The following is a 17,127-nucleotide window of genomic DNA, read 5'->3' as shown; positions in this document are numbered from 1 at the left end:
CATCACAGCCATTAAAAGCTACAAATAGTTCCAAAGAAAAACAAAATACGTGCGTTTAAGCCAACACAGCAGCTTACGTGGACCTCGGACAGAAGACATCGAGGACGAGGAGTTGGACACTGCATCATCAGTGTCGTTGAAGCAGCCAGAGGCAGTTCTTGCAAAAGGTGCAACTGTGAACAAAGAAGCAGATGGAGGCTCTCGCCTTGGCACACTATAAACCACATGTTCAGAAACCTCAGTAGAACGTACAGCAACTTGATCAAAAGATTCCAAATTAATTGTCGTCTGTGGAACAATCGCAAGATCATCATCCACCCTCCCCAAGCTCGGAGAGGAAACAGGGTCGGTGTAAATCACCTGCAGCGGGACTTCTTCCCCAGTAGCGAGAGGGATTCCGGAACTACTGGGTGTCCCTCTTGGTCTGCTGTGCAGAATCGGCCACATGTTGTAACTTGACATTATCAATGGAAACAAAGCGATTTCCTTTGGCCCCTTGCAGCGGCGGTAAAATCACAGTTCTCGTGCCGCTTACCCCTAACACAGGGACAGGTGCTCGATAAGAAGGACCAAATTATTTCTTTACTGCGACCTTTTCATGCACTAGATCCCCAATCCTGGGTATCCAACCAGTAGGTGTTACTGGCTCATCCTTAATTCCTGAGGAGGCAGCACTTGCAGAAGAGTTATCCTCACGGAATTGTTGTAAATCCTGCAAAACAGTGACACGATCATTTATGTCAAAGGGCGTAACTGCCGCCTCCACACCAGGACCATCTAGATCAGGTACATACATTCGTGTTCCAAACAGGCACTCATATGAAGTACGACCCCCCAGTGACCTTCTAGGCAAGTTATTAAGTGCTCTCTGTACTCCATACAGGTGGGCTAGCCAACCACGACCCGTACCTATAACTCTGGCCGTTAAGGATTGCTTTAAATCACGATTTAAACGCTCCACGACAGAATTTCCCTCGGGATGAAATGGAGACGAGAATTGGAGTTGGACCCCCAACGAAGCCATGGTGTCCCTGAATGCCTTAGAGGCAAAAGCAGGGCCCTGGTCCGAATGAAAAGCCGCAACTGCAAATGTATCAACAAAGATGCGCAAATCTTTAATAACAGTTCGAGCGTCAGCCGAGCGTTGTGGCCATACCCACACAAATCTGGAGCACGAATCTACAGCGACCAATATATATTTGTATGCACTATCTGGTGTCAGCGGACCACAATGATCCAAGTACACACACTGTAAAGGTTTATTTGAAATCAGAAGGGGCGTCTGCTGCGGGCGTCTAGCCGACGAAGCTTTAATCTGTTGACAAACGTCACAACAAAGGACATATTGTTTTGTCTCTTTATAGAGACCAGGCCACCAGTAACGAGCCTGTAAAAGTGAAATCGTGGCAGCCACACCAGCATGTGCAGACGCCACCCCCTCATGTGCTGCAGAAATTAATCGAGGTCTCTCAATTTTATTGGGTAGTTCACGCATACCAATGCCTGGAATATTAACAACAGCATTCAGCGCACTACTCAAGCAGTAACTATATTTAGAAGGAAATCCTTTAGGAAATGGCGTGCCATCAGCCGTAGCCTTTATGGCAGCCGAAATCTCTGTGTCTGGTTTGGAACTCGAACGAGTCACTGCGGCCACAGTGGCGACAGCCACTGCCGACTTTGCGGCTTCATCAGCCAAAGTATTCCCAGCAACATGTATTCCAACGCGCTGGTGTCCAAGTGTATGCACAACATGGACCTTAGGAAGCGTTTCTTTCAGATCCGCAACCTTATCCCACAACAATTTATGTTGTTGCCCTTAGAATCTCTGAACCCATTCAACTTCCAATAGTGCAGATATTCATTGAAAGACTGAACACAGTAGTAGGAGTCACAGACCAGCAAGGTCAAAGTCGCCGGATCCGCGTGTTCCAACGCTAACAATAGAGCTTTGAGCTCAGCCAGCTGTGCCGTGCAATCTCCCAAGGTTTTAGTATAAGTATGTCGGGGGCAGAACACTTCCCCCTCCATAGTGCCGCTCACTACCGCACATGCAGCAGAATACTGTTGTTTAGTCCCAACCGCTGGTTGCGCAGAGCCGTCGGTATACATGACCACCCGATATTGGTCAATAGGCAATGTGCCAGCAGGGACTGGGTACTCCATTTCATATTGAAGAAATTCTTGAGTCTGCAGTTTAGGGTCAAATATGTAATCTACATCAGTGGCTGTCAAAGACGTAGCCCATTGTATCCATCGCGGGGTAAAGCTTTCGAATTAGGAACACTCGCTTTTGTAACAGCCTCTAAGGCCGGAATCGGGGAAACGACAATGATGCGTTGGCCCTGGGCAAGCGGTCTTTCTTTAATCACAGCCATCTGTACTGCAGTGAGTATTTTCTCAGTCTGTGCAAATCGTTGTTCTGCAGCAGAATACAAGTGGGACTTGTATGCAATCGGGACTGTCTCACCCTCATTAAAGGTGACATACGTAAACCCAACAGCCCCAGGTATCACCCTGATGACTAAATGTGTCTTATTGTCCCTTGTGTGTAAGTATTTAACTGCTAAGAGATCAGTTTGTAACTCTCGCAGTATGTGTGTATGATCAATCGTCCAAAATCTACTCTAAAAATTCAGGCGAATCAATTCGTATAAGGGTTTTATACGCGTAGCATAATCAGGAATGTAAGTTCTGCCAAAATTCAGAAACCCTAACAATGACTGGAGCTTCCGAACCGTATTAGGAGGCTGCAATAAAGCACATTTCTCCCAAAAATGTGGCGCTAAGCTCTTGCCCTCACTCGACAACTCATATCCCAGGAAAATGACGCTGAGGAAGGCAATCTTTGATTTCTTAAAATTAAACTTATAGCCAATATCAGCAAACCCCACAACAATGCGCGATACACGCCTTAGATGTTGCAGAATCTCATCGTCTGTCAGATATATGTCATCAACATATGATAACGCTTCAGGGTCCAACTCGTGTAGCATTTCAGTCACACGAGCCGAAAACAGTCCTGGGCTATTCTTATAACCCTGAGGCAAACGACAAAACTTTTTCGGAGAGCCAAACGCACTGAAACTGGTATAGTCCCGACTTTCAGGCGCTATATTTTGGCAGAAAAATCCATTCGAGATATCTAACGTTGTTTTGTATTTCTTACGTACTATATTATTCATAAGCGCTGCGCTATGTGAATTCTGTATTGCATATGTGCGTGTATGACTATTCAAATGTCTGTAATCCACCACTATCCTATATGAATGGTCCGGTTTAGCAACCGGAAACTAGGGATTATTCATCGGCGAGACACAGGGCTCAATTACCCCCTGGTACTCCAATTGAGTAAGAATTTTCCTAACCGATGCCCTCGCCTCAAATTTGATAGGATACTGCGGCTGCGGCTGAGGTTCGCCCTTTATTGGAATTACATGATAATGTGATTGTCTATCCCACCCCACGTTATTTCTATACAGGCCGGGAGCCTGTGCCAGAGCCCATGTTTTACTATAGGACTCTGCTAGTTCTCTCGGAACAAGTGGTGAGAAGGAAGGTGCAATAACCTCCTCCCCAACCGGACAGTCGCGAACAAAGTCAGGTGGCCAATCCTGTTCGGCCAGCAAAACATCATATGATTTGACCACATGGTCCCAAAAGATGGCGTGTACAATGCGGTCAATGTCCCCTTCTAATCGCAGAGTCACCTGATATACTCTATCAGGATCAGAGACTCGCATATCCGCCGTTTCGACTTGTAAGAAGTCATCAGTTGCTTTCACCTCCAGATGCTCTAGAAGACTCCGGCGAACTATTGTGACCTCTGCTGTGCTGTCTAACAGTGCTAACGCCCATGTCTTGTTCATCAAGAGAACTCTCTTCTTGAGCGGCATGTCGAACTGAGACTGCTGCCACTTTCTTCTTTTTAAATTGCTGTTTTTGTTGCAGCGGTTTTTTCTTCTTGTTTAACAGAAACCTCCGCCGAGCGTTGTGAATCCTGTCTTGGTTTCACGTACTCCGTCCTGCACTCTGACCGCCCACCTCTCTCACTTCTCTTCTGTGAGGAGTCCTGAGAGGAACGAGATTGACGTGTATCAGTATACTGATATCTATCAGGCGTCTTCAAATTATCCCTATTCCTGAGATTATACCTATTCTGCGGGGTCTCCGGTTGCGGAGACTGTCCCCCATCTTTTTTAGGTGTTTGCTGTTTCTTTTCCCAGCGCTTTTTTGTACCGTCAGGTTGCTGTTGCTTAGCATTATCTTTATTATTTTTACCCTGCAACTGGGGTTTTTGCGGTCTAGCCCCTAGGCTATCGCGACCAATACTGGAATATATTTCTGCTATTATTCTCGGAAGTTCCCGCTCCTGATTAATCTGCGGAACGTCCCGAAGACGCATTCGCACTGCTAGTGCTACTGCCTCTCCCTTGAGATTACTCAAAATAATAGAAGAAACCGTGGCAAAATTGCCCATTAACTGCATGCCCAAATCTAAGGCAGGGGCAGCCCCATATTCATCTTGAATTTGTTTAAGCACCCCCGGTAAATTAGCTAATGTCGGTGTACCGTGTGCTGTAGTGTAGAGCGCGGCAAACACCGTGCCCCAGGTATTACAAAGGTCCACCGGAGGAACCATCCCATACGGCAAACACATCGTCAATATTCTATGTTTATCCTGAGGTCCCGTATGGGGAAATACTGCTTCCAGCGTATTATTTTTTTGCGCCAGACAAAATGGAGTCTCCTCATGTTTAGCCGGTACCTTACCCATAGCTGAGTGTACAGTGGCCAGATTGATACCCGGAACCACTGCTTGTGGGTTAGCCGGAGCAGCACGCGCTGCATTAGTATTTAATGCCTGCATGACAAACTGAACCAGTCTTCTGTATGTAGTTGCTAAGTCTATATATAAACGATGCACGTCAGCCACTGCCAAATTTGCAACCGCAGGATATGGTGTGTAAGTAGCCAATAAAGGCCAGGTCAGACCATCATTACTCAGTGGACCTAACCTTACTTGTGCTACTGTGTGTGGGAGGGCGCCATCAAGCCAATTATGGTGTTCTTGATAAGATAAAGGTATCTCTAAGTATGCGTAAGCCCTGTATTGTCCAGGGGCATTCGCAACTGCTGGAAATACGACCCAAGAATAAAAAAGTTCTGTCCTATAGGCTGCATGGGCGTCCACCACAAAAGTGACCGGACCCCCCTGGACCGTCAGTCCATGTGCTATCAGATGTCCTGTGAGCGGGTGACGCATATTGATTGCAATATTCACTACATTAGGATTCGCCATTTGTTAAAAAAATAGCTCTAGGTCAGAGAAGGCACACCAATATCGGGGTTTTTCCCTTCAAAGTTCAAGCTTCAACAACCAACCACTAAGTAACAGGATGTACCTTTACCGTGGTGGCGGAAACCCTCAGCCCCACGGACGTCTCCGCTTACGGAACCGAGGAGTCAAAATATATATGAGACCGAGAGAGTCAGTCGGACCCAAATATTAGAGCCAGACCAAACGTTGGCGGCGCCATGTCGCGTGGGCTCTCATTATCCTAAATGAGACTACTGGATTTCTAGGCAGCAGGATCGATAACGGTGTGGGGGACTGAGTCTGACCCACTTGTAAAGAACTCTGTCACCCTAAATCAGGGTTTTTGCTCCGGCTAACTAGCAGTGCCTCATTTCTCCCTCGGGGAAGAAATGATTGGGCAGCCGAGCGCATGACATTTTTGGAACTTCTCAGGGAAGTCGTGGTCACTCAAATCCAAACCAACTCTCTCATTTACAATATGATCTCATATACAAATGACAAAGACAGTATAAGTTTTATATAATGTTTAATAAAACGACTGTATTTTAGATAATAAGGCGTGAGCCGCAATAACCAGAACAATACAACATAGTAGGATTGAAATAGTCACCAGGAGAGTAAAACATAAGAACAAAGCTATCATAGTGCCTAACAGTTTCTACTCTCCCTCTGCTTGTTCTATTTAGAGCACAGCATGTTAAGCTTCTAGCTTGCCTTTCCGAATCACTGGGGAGACATCAGCCCTCATACCTGAGCAAAGGCCTGTGATCTGGTTCAGCATCTGCAACGAGGCAGTCAGCGTCTAGTTGTGGTTCCCTGGTCGGAATCTCCCTCTTGCGTGTATTGGGACAAGGAAGTGATTTTATAACTAACATGTCATCGTGATCACAAAATGTCCCTACGCAGGAATGCCAAATCTAAACTCCTACCACGTCTATCAGCAATGTACCAGACTGTATCCTTGACTGAAGCACAGAGTGAATATGTTATGGAGAACTCAAGTGCTGAAGTAGGCAAAACAGTGTGATATGAATAAAAAAACAACACCGTAGAACTGGCTATTTGAAAAATAACAGTACGAAGCCTAATAAAAAGCATTTAGAGCAAAGTTCACAGAGGCTCTAAGCTGCCAGCAAATGAATAAAACACATCCAGGGCAAAGTGCACAAAGGCCTAAAGCCGGAAGCTAATGCGCAAAGGATACGTAAAACTAACCACACTACAGTCCTAACAGTAAGAACTTCAATTATATCAACGTGCAAGTTGACTGTTTGATGCATCTCTACATTTCACATGTGTGTGCCCCTTATCTGGGTTCAGTCCATGATTCCTTCATAATGCAGAACAGCAACATACCCCAGCTGATGTCACAACTGTACCTAGATAGGACCTGGCTAGTTGGTAAGTCACATCTTTCCTGATTGTGTGTGTGTCCAGTCTCAGGTGCTACAATCATAAACTGAGTGACTCATTGTTGCACATATTTTCCATTCCTTAATAGGAGACTCTGAAAACCTGAAAGATCCTTGGCTGTTGATGCCACTAAGGAATTCAACTATGCCAGGGGAAGTCCGCTTCATTGAGGCTGTCGGAAAAATATGGCGGGTAGTGGAGCAGGCTTTTGGGCTCCTGAAATCCAGAATTAGGTGTCTGGACAGGACTGGTTGTGTGAGATCACTATGGCATGCTGCATTCTCCACAACATCGCACTGCAGAGAAATATCCCATATATCCTAGAGGTGGGGGAAGCCTGCAGTGCCACTGGGTGAGTTTTCTGAAATGCCAAGTTAGGATGCCAGTGGTAAAGAGGAAGCAGCTGACTGCAGGAAGATCTCATCCACAGCTACTTTTCATGAGTGTACGTATGTTGTGATGTCATGACTGTGACTGTACAATGAACTATATTTGTGAGAATGTGTGGAGTTGAGTGTTTTAGAAACAACCGAAGAACTGATACTCTTCAATATTCTGCCAAAGGCTGCTTGAAGAGTTAGCTTTTGACATATTCCAACCTTGATAATGTTGGTTTGTTTGTGTCAGTTTCAAAGCAATGTAATTACATCTCCAGTTGCTTACTATGTGATGTGTGTAATAGGTGTGTTTTAAACCCTGTACTCCTTGTTTTGTCTTTGTATAGGTACCTTCACCATGACATGCTCATGTTGGCATTTCAGAGTTGTGACGTTGGCAGGCATCTGATACAGTTATGGCATACAAACTGGACATGGATTGTTCCGGGTAACGTAGGTCACAGGATTGGGGTGTACCAGTGCCAAGACAGCTTGCAAATTGTTTGGGTGGAAGGCCAGAAGTGCACATTGGACTTGTTTTGTGTGCGATGTTGAGCCAATTGCATCATGTGTGTCATCATGTGGGCATGAAACGTAGTCGTGGATTGGAACAAAAAAGGGTGCCCAAACTCCTCTATTGTAGCTATAGATGTGCTTTATCATTGCAGGCCACAGTGCCTGTGCCACAACACTGACATAAGTTTGTGTCATACCACCAGATGCATGGTCATTGGATTATGATGGACTTGTGTTCAGGGAATGTTGTACTGCCATCTGTCTGTATCTTGGATTAGGTGATGTTGGAATACTTTGGTATGGTATGTGATGAGGCTCTTGCTGGTGACATTATTCACTTTAATGTTTGTCAATTCTACAGGACAATGTCTGACAAATGCCTTCCTTCTGTGGTCTGGGGGGGCCGGATCTTAGAATATGTACTTTTACTGAGTATGGGTCACAGATTCTTGTTTCAAAAAGTCCATACATATGAACAGCGTATTTGCTGTATACAGGAATAAAACTCTTGGTGTGACCAGACACTTGCACTAATGTGTTTGTGCATAATGGTTATAATCCTGAGCAGAACACTGTATACCTGTAACATTTCCCTCCTTGCACAAGTAAGTTATGTCTTCATCATTTGGTGGACATGTTCTTACATCTCTACATAGCATAGTGTTGAAATAAAGCAAGCAGACAATTAGATTATTACAATGCTGATGCAAAAAATTTAATTTGGACAGAAAAGAAGAAAAAGTAAAGATAAGGTGTCAGTCATGGTGAATGAATTGGTAGGTGGTTGAGGATTAGTCAAAAGAGTAAATATGTTTCACACAAAGGAGTTCCTTTAGGAAGAGGTCATTTGCAGACAGTGGTGGGTCTTTTGCTATCCACACCTCCTGGATCTTTGCTGGACATCCCTACTTGCGTGGGGATCTGCTGCTAAAGAGGCAGGGGTGTCTGGGGCGGGCTCTTCCACTAGCAGGGCCTCCCTTCCAGTGGCTGGCACTGATGTAGATGTGCCTGGTGTTGATAAGCCAAAGGAAGGGGAAGATTGGTTTTGAAAAGCCCTTGTTGGTATGTTGGGCCTCTATCTGTTCTTGCATTTCCCAATGCATGTCCTTCTGTAGCTGCTTGATTGCCCAGAGTTTGGTCAAGATCCGGCCCATCATGCCTTGGGACTCCTGATGGGCCCCAAAGACTTCTCTGATGGTGTCCTGGCCAGGAACACCCCCAGTGGCCTCATCCTACTGACCAACAGCATCCCTCCCACAAACCCTACCACCGCAGGCCTGTGCCCTTGCCACAGGGTGCCCTCTCCCACTGATTCCTAGACCCTCATTGTCTGAAGTGCTGTGCTGCAACTCAGGATCCAGGACTTGGGGATTGAAGATGATAGACACTGTGATCAATACACAAGTTGGGGGGGCAAATGGTTGCCTGCAATGTTGAGGCAAACTGACTGGGAGGTGTTGATGTGGCCACAGTCAGTCTCAGTGTTGGTGTCTGACCAGGTTTCCCAGATGGACCAGAACCATCCTCCACATCCAGACATCAAGGAGTGTCTTTCTTACTGAGGGCTTCATCCAGGGGGGTAGTGGCAGTCTCGTCTGAGGCCTCGCTGTGTCCAGTGGCAGTTCGACCTGCTGATGTGAACAATACATTTTTACTGGTTGTATTGTAACATCTACCTCCAACAGTTTAGTGTTACATTAAGCAAAGCCATTGTACAAAGTTAATTTGCAGTTGATCCTATTGTGGCAGGTACCCATTGTATTGGTTGTATTGACATGACGTGTGAAGCATGCCAATTCTATTTAAGTCAAGCAGCTGAAATGTGGTGATCATTAGCACTTGGGAGGATGTCCTGAGAATGCCACCTTGCCACCGTTGCAGGCAAAACAGTGGCTAGGCAAAATGTGTCTTTGGCCATTTTGAGGCATAGTTGATTGTGATACATGCAGACACAGGGGTTTGTTGTAGTTGTGACAGTAGTCATCATTTGATCAGTGCAGTGTGAATGTGTCTGCTACCAATAAAATTTTGGTTATGCATCTTGTGGCCTTTGTGATCAATGTTTTGTACACTGCGTAAGCTGTCCTTTCTGTCCTCAATAGTTCTGTCTTGGGTAAGCAGGTCAAGATGGAGCTAGGTAGCCAGACACGTATCAGAGTTGAGCATGTTCTGTATCTTGGTCACTCCCAAGTGAATAAACCTCATTTGAGATCTCACAAATAAATGGATTTGGGCATGTGACCAGTTGTCTGGTATTTGTCTTGATAGAAATAGTGCCTGATAGGAGTTGCAGTCATGTCAGTCCCTGTACTGCACACACTATACAGATGTTATCCCCCCCAGGTGAGTAAACTTCATTTGGGAGTTGACAAACCGGGGTCATTGGGCAAGGGAATACTGGGCTGGTTTTTGGTGTTATATAAACTGTGCCTCTTGTGAGTTGCAGTCATGTCAGTCCCTGTACTAGACACACTATACAGGTGTTATCACCCGAGGTGTGTACACTTCATATATGAGTTCCGATACAGGAGTCTTTGGAGAAGAGGACACTGGGCTGGTGAGTGAAGTAACAGTGACAGGGCCTCCTATCATGTCACTCCCTCTATTTCACACACTTGATAAATGTCATTCCCCCAGGTCAGTACAATTCATTTAAGCGTTGACAAACAGATGTATTGGGGCATGTGACCACTGGTCTGGTGTTTTTTAGCAACAGAAACAGGGCCTGGTGGGAGTTGCACTCATGTCAGTCCCTGTACTCCACACACTATACACATGTTATCCCCCCAGGTGAGCACACTTCATGTGTGAGTTACCCAACTGGAGTCTTGTGAAAAGAGGTCAGGGGGCTGGTGAGTGAGGTAACAGTGATAGAGCCTTATGGCCTTAGCAGTCATGTCACTCCCTCAACTACACTTACTATAGAAAAGATATCCTCCCAGCTGAGTTACCTTACATTGAGAGTTGTCAAACAGGGTTTGGAGTCAGAGAAACAGTGCCTCCTGTGAGTTGCAGTTAGGTTATTCCATCTAAGTTCACACACTTCCCCCAGGTATGTAAACTTCATTTCGTTTGGGAATTGACACAAAGGAGTCTTTGGACAAGGAAACACTGGGCTGGTGTTTGGGAGTATAAAAACAGTGCCTCCTGTTAGTTGCAGCCTGTAACTCTCTGTACCACACACACTATGCAAATATTACCCCCCCAGGTGAGTAAACTTCAATTGAGAGTTTCCAAAAAAAGGGAATTTGAGAAGTGAACACTGGACTGGTGGTTGGAGTGACAGTAACAGAGCCCCCTTGGAGTTGCAGTCATACAACTCTCTGTACTACACACACTATATAAATTGTATCCCCCCCCCAGGTGAATATACTTCACTTGTGAGTTGACAAACAAGGGTATATTGGCAAGTGACCACTGTGCTGCTGTTTGGAGTTACAGATACAGGGTCTGCTGGAAGTTGCGGTCATGTCACTCTCTCTAGTACACACACTATACAAAATGATATCCTCCCAGGTGACTACACTTAATTGAGAGTTTCCAAAAAAGGGTATTTTGAGAAGTGAACACTGTGCTGGTGGTTGTTTTTACAGACATGGGGTATTTTTGTCCTAAGTAGACATATCACTCCCTCCACTTCCAACATTTGACAAATGGTGTCCTCCCAGCTGAGTGAACTTACATTGGAAGTTGCCAAACAGAGATCTTTAAACAAGTAAATACTGTTCTGGTGCTTGGAGTTACTGAAACAGTGTCTCCTGTCAGTTGCAGTCAGGTCACACTCTCTACTGCACACACTTGACCAATGTTCTCCCCCCAGGTGAGTACAGTTCAACTGAGAGTTCACTAACAGATGTATTGTAGCATATGATCACTGTGGTATTGTTTGTGGTTACATAGCTAGTGCCTGCTGGGAGTTGTAGTCATGTCAGTGCCTGTACTACACACACTTGACAAATGCTATCTCTCCAGGTGTGTACCCTTAAAGTAATGTATAACCAACAGGGATATTTGAATAAGCGACCACTGGTCTGTGTTTGGAGTTACGGAAACAGTGCCTGCTGAGAGTTTGAGTCGTGTCAGTCCCTGTACTACATGCACTAAAGAAATGTTATCTCCTCAGGCAAGTACACTTCAATTGGGAGTTGCCAAACAGAGGTCGTTGGACAGGTGAATACTGGGCTGGTGAGGGGAGTGAGAGGGACAAAAGGTGAGCTGTGAGCATGCATGACATGGCATTTTGGTGAAATTTTTAGTGTAGTGGCTTAACAGACCACTCCCCTAGGTATTCCTGTCAAGCCCTCAGGATACAGGATGGACAAGATCTTCTCCTTCCAGGGAAAGAGGTGTAATGGATCACTGGGAGGGCCACCGTGGGTCTTCTTTGCTTGCAGCTGGTGCCTGGAGACTAGGGAGTGGCCCTTGCCACTGAAGGCATTCCACCTCTTCCTAAGGTCCTCACTTGTGTGCAGGCTGGTGCCTACAGTATTCACTCTGTCAACTATCCTGTTCCACATTCCCATTTTCCTACTGACGGGAGTGTGCTGGACTTGTGCTCCAAACAATTGTGGCTTTACTCTTATGATTTCATCCACCATGGCTCTTATCTCATCATCAGATATATGGGGATTTTTGAAACATGACATGGTGGAATAGAAATAAATGGGTGACAGTGACTTAATTAACAGGGGATGTGCAATAGGGTATGAATGGACAACAGTGTGTGAAAGGTGATCAATGGGATGGTGAAAAAAGGGGTGCCTAATTTATGGACTCTACAAATAAGGTGCATGGTCTTCGTTGTCTTTCACTGTAAATGTAAAGGGTTGTGGTCTGCAAACTGGTGTGTTTTATAGTGTCCTTTGCAAGTGTGTCCAGTGTGCGAATGTGTGTCAGCTGTGTTCTTTTCTAATCCATCCAATGTGCTGTTGTGTATTACTTTGCTGACCATGGACCTCCGTGGTTCAGACTGCCAATGGCTGACTGCCATGCGGGTCTGCCACGGCAACTGTGTGCTTGAGGTCAGACCGCCTATTCCCAGGCCTCTGTGCCGCTGATGGTCTGCCTTTTTTGGTTGGTCATTGGCAACCCTGCCTGTATTGCACATAATAGGGCAGTCTGAAGACTGCCAACATGGTGGTCTTTTTAGGATTGCCAACTACGACAGTCCTTTTAGGACTGCCAACATGGTGGTGTGGCAGTCCGACCGACCGTCAAACTCGAAATGAGGCCCTTTGTTATTAAAAAAATTAAATATAGGGTGACATTTATATACTTCTACAAATGTTCACCCTGATTCATTATTCAAAACAGAGGCATCTATATACTTAAAATCATTTCTTTAATTTTTGTTGAAGCCACAGTTCCAAAATCGCAGATATATTCCGCTCATGTGATCGGAACAAAAACCAAGAACCATTTTTGTTTGAGGTCCTACGGAGGAACCGCAGATCCAAAAAATATATATTTTTAAATTAAATTAATAGTATTACATTTGCAAGAAAATTATATATTGTAAATTTGTTAGCTATTCAATTTATATGTTTTAATAGGAAAATAATGTTCATATTTAAAAAAGTATTTAATTCAAAAAAACAAAAAAATGTAAAAACTATAATAATTTGTACAATACTTAATATTAAAAATAAGCTCAATATATTGAAACAACTAAACATTACATATAAAAAATACTTAGGAAATAGATTTTGAAAAACCTAAAAAATTCACTGAAAAACCCGAGGTTATAGGTACGTTAAAGCTAGGAATTAGAATTTAAAAAAAAATTAGAAATTCACTGAAAAAAACTAAAGTTATAGGTACATTATAGTCAGGAAATGAAATTTAAAAAAAAACATAGAAAATCACTGAAAAAAAAAGTTACAGAAATGTTATAGTTAGGAAATGGAATAAAAAAACTTTAGAAACTCACTAAAAAAAACAAATGTTATAAAGACAATAGAGTTAGGCTGACATTTGAAATGTAGAAAACCATAGAAATTCAGCAGTCATAGTTACTTCACCGAACTATATTTTATGTTCAAGCAGTGCACTGCGTATGACCTCACATAGTACATCACTCATAACATGATAAGTGACATCGCTGATGACATCTGAAATGACATCACTGATGACATCCCTGATGGCATCATCCACAGATTCACTAACAAAGCCACTCAAATAACATCTTAGGCAAACCAACAGCAGTGCCACGCATATACAACTATTTATGCATACACACCGCCTCTCACCCACTCTCCACATACCTATGCAACCACTTACACACAGTCACACAGCCATACAAATACTCTCACAGACCCATGAAAATCATTTCACACCTAATGACAAACCTACGCAGTCACAGATTCACTGGCACACCTCCACATGGCCTTACACACCCACTAGCACATTCATACAGCCACTTACACACCCACTGTCAAACTCATACAAACATTTACACGCACATACACCCACATAACTGCTCATTCACCCACTCACACACTCCCACAAAGATTCACACACTCACTCACACGCCCATATAACATCTTGGGGTTTGGGTTTTGTGATTCAGTATTAGGAAGGGGTGTGACAAGGGCGTCCCTTCCTATTACCGAATCCTAATGGTATGTATGATTGTTTTGTGACCGCGAATGCCTCAAAGAAGTCACAGGCAGGGTGGTCTGCTGTCTCCAGCAGGCCATTATCTCTGTGAGGGTGGCCATTCCCAATGGGGTCGCAAATTGCGACCTACCTCAATAATATACATGAGGTAGGTCATTTGCGACCCCAATGGGAATCGCAAACAGTGTTAAGTACACTGTTGTACATCTGGTTTTGCGACTCACAGTTTGCAAAACCGGAACTCTGTACATGTGCCTCTAAATTCTTTCTAGCGCTTAGAAATCAAAGCACCAATTTGGACATATGGTCGCACTCGACCAGGGCAAAATCAAAAGTTGAGGCCAACTGCAATGGAGCCCAACACTGTGCGGGAGGCCTTGGTTAGAGTTTTACCTTCACACTTAGTCATTTTCTTGAAGATTTTTCCTCGACCGGGTAGAAGTCACAAGTTGAGGCTGACCTCGCTAGAGCCCTCTTTGAATACACGTCGCGGGAGGCTTCAGTCCAGGATTCTATGTTTGGACTCAGAAACTTTTTCAAGATGGAAATCTTCATCTAGGACCACTCCAAAAGTTGAAGCCGACCTCAATGGGGCCCTGCTTGGATACACTGCACAGTAAGCCTCGGTCATACTTTTACTTTTGGACTTAGAAACTTTTTTTGAGCTTTTCTCCCCTGACATCGGGCGACCCTCCTGAGCAAGGTGATTTCAATGTGACTTCTTCGAATTGCCTTTCTGCAAGCACCTGTTCAAATACTGGAAGTGTGGGGCTCTGGAGCTTTTCAGTGGGATGAAACTGCAAGTCAGGCCGGGTCGCTGTTGATGATGGCTGGCTTGACTCTCGACATTGGGTCGGTCCACTTATAGAGCATTTTTCCAAAGTTGCTCCAAACTTCTCCAAACCTCTGGATCATCTTCAAGAAATACTTTTAAGGTCCTTCAAGAGTCCACAACTGACCTCATGGTTACAGAAGCTCCACATTGCTCCTTGGGTATTAGGACTTCAACTCCCAGAATACACCTGCGCAAACTCCTTAAGTGGCCACTGGACTCTGGTCAACAGGGCTGTTCTTGCACAACTTGATGCAAGGGACTCTGGTCAGCTCCTTTGTACCTGTAGCTTACAGGGAGTCTCTTCCTGAAGTTGTCGAAGTAAGGCAAAGTGCTTTTCTTGATGAAGCCCTAAGTGTGCAGCTGGTGCAGTCCCTCTGAGTGCATGATCCAGGTGCAGGCCATGGGCCAGCAGCAGGGCAGTCCTCCATCTTTTTGTCTTTTTCTAGCAGGGATCTGAAGTGTGGTGCAGCTCTGCAATATTTATCCTTGTGCCTGGGGTGGCAAGCAGGAGGGTGCTCCTGTCCAATCACATGCAGGCCACCACACTCTTGAGTGACACACTTCCTGGGAAGCGTGGCAAAATCAACATTCCTCCAAAATTCAAGATGGCAACAATTCGAATTTAGAGATTAGATCTGTCTGATTCCAACCACTGGTGTGGCTGAGGTTTCCTTAACACAACCTTTTTCAGCCCTCTCCTATTCTAATCATGCGCCTGGCTGTCTGGGTCTGCAGGAAATGGCGGAGGTCCAGTTGCTGTCCCAAATGTCCTTCCCCCCTTTGAAGCCCAGTTTGGCTGCCCACCATCCTGTTCTACCATCTGCTGAGACAAATCTCCTCCCACCAGATACTCCCTTTGTTCAGCCAAGGCCACTTCACACTTCATCAAGGCAGCCTGGCTCAGGCCGCCAGAGGCTGACTAATCAGAAAAAGGCACTACAGGGCTGAAGCTGGCAACGTTGAGTAAGAGTTCTAAAACTCTTTCCCTGTTCAACAGTGGCAAGTTGTTGGCTTTATTATATAATTTAATTTGATACTAAACTTGCTATTTTTTTGCTCCTTCCTATAGGAAATAAGACTGTATTACTTTAAAATATGGTCTCTCCATTTTAGCCTATGGAGCCTCTTCACTATAATGGGGAAAACATATGCGGCTATTTGTTCCTCCCCAGGGCTGATAAAACATCTTTTATAAAGTCCCTACGTATAGTTACACTGCACTCAACCCTGGCGACATTTAGGGCATAACCTAGGGATAACAGATATTTAAGCATATAGTAGCTGAGGACTTTGGAAGTACTTTTAATTCTGAATAAGAATTTGGGGTTACCTTTAACTTAAAAGCAGCCGGCAAGGTAGCCTAGTTTACATAATCCATTTTAATCAGAGCCCAGGCTCTGGGACTGTATAGCTATGCCCAGGGCACCATCAGAGTCAGAGAACACCAGTATGAGTGAAAAATGCGGGCAAAAAGTTAGGGGTCTTCTACAAACAGCCCAGTTTTCCCACACACAAACATACATTAACACAGACATGCAACCACTCACGGACCTAGTCACACACTTATAAAAACAACCATACAACATCTCTGATCACATATATTACAATTAAATTGCCTTATTAATTACATAGCACAATCAGTAGTTTAAGTTATAGAATACTTTATAATATATCTTAAAGTCACAAAACACTTTGGCTCAGATTTAAGAAAAGTTAGCGCCACCTATGCACCAATTATTTTGAGTTAGCGTAATTTTTTCGGAGCGCCACCTCACCTTGCATCATTTAAAAACAATTATATGCAAGGTAGACGTTCCCTCCTAAAAAATGATGCTAGGCCGTTAGCGACAAATTTAGATCCAGATGGAAAAACGACCCAGGCAAGGTTCCAAAAATTATGCTAAGTCCGATTAGCATCAAAATGTTAATGCTTGGTCAAATCAGCCGTTAAAATGAGGCACACACACTACTACATAAGGGAAGCACACAGAAAGGGTATTGGTAAGGAACTGGACAACATGGACTTGTTACTCCTACAGCTCGGCACC

This window comes from Pleurodeles waltl, chromosome 1_2, assembly GCF_031143425.1.
Source record: "Pleurodeles waltl isolate 20211129_DDA chromosome 1_2, aPleWal1.hap1.20221129, whole genome shotgun sequence".
In the NCBI taxonomy this organism is placed as follows: domain Eukaryota; kingdom Metazoa; phylum Chordata; class Amphibia; order Caudata; family Salamandridae; genus Pleurodeles; species Pleurodeles waltl.
This window is presented reverse-complemented; position numbering follows the sequence as displayed.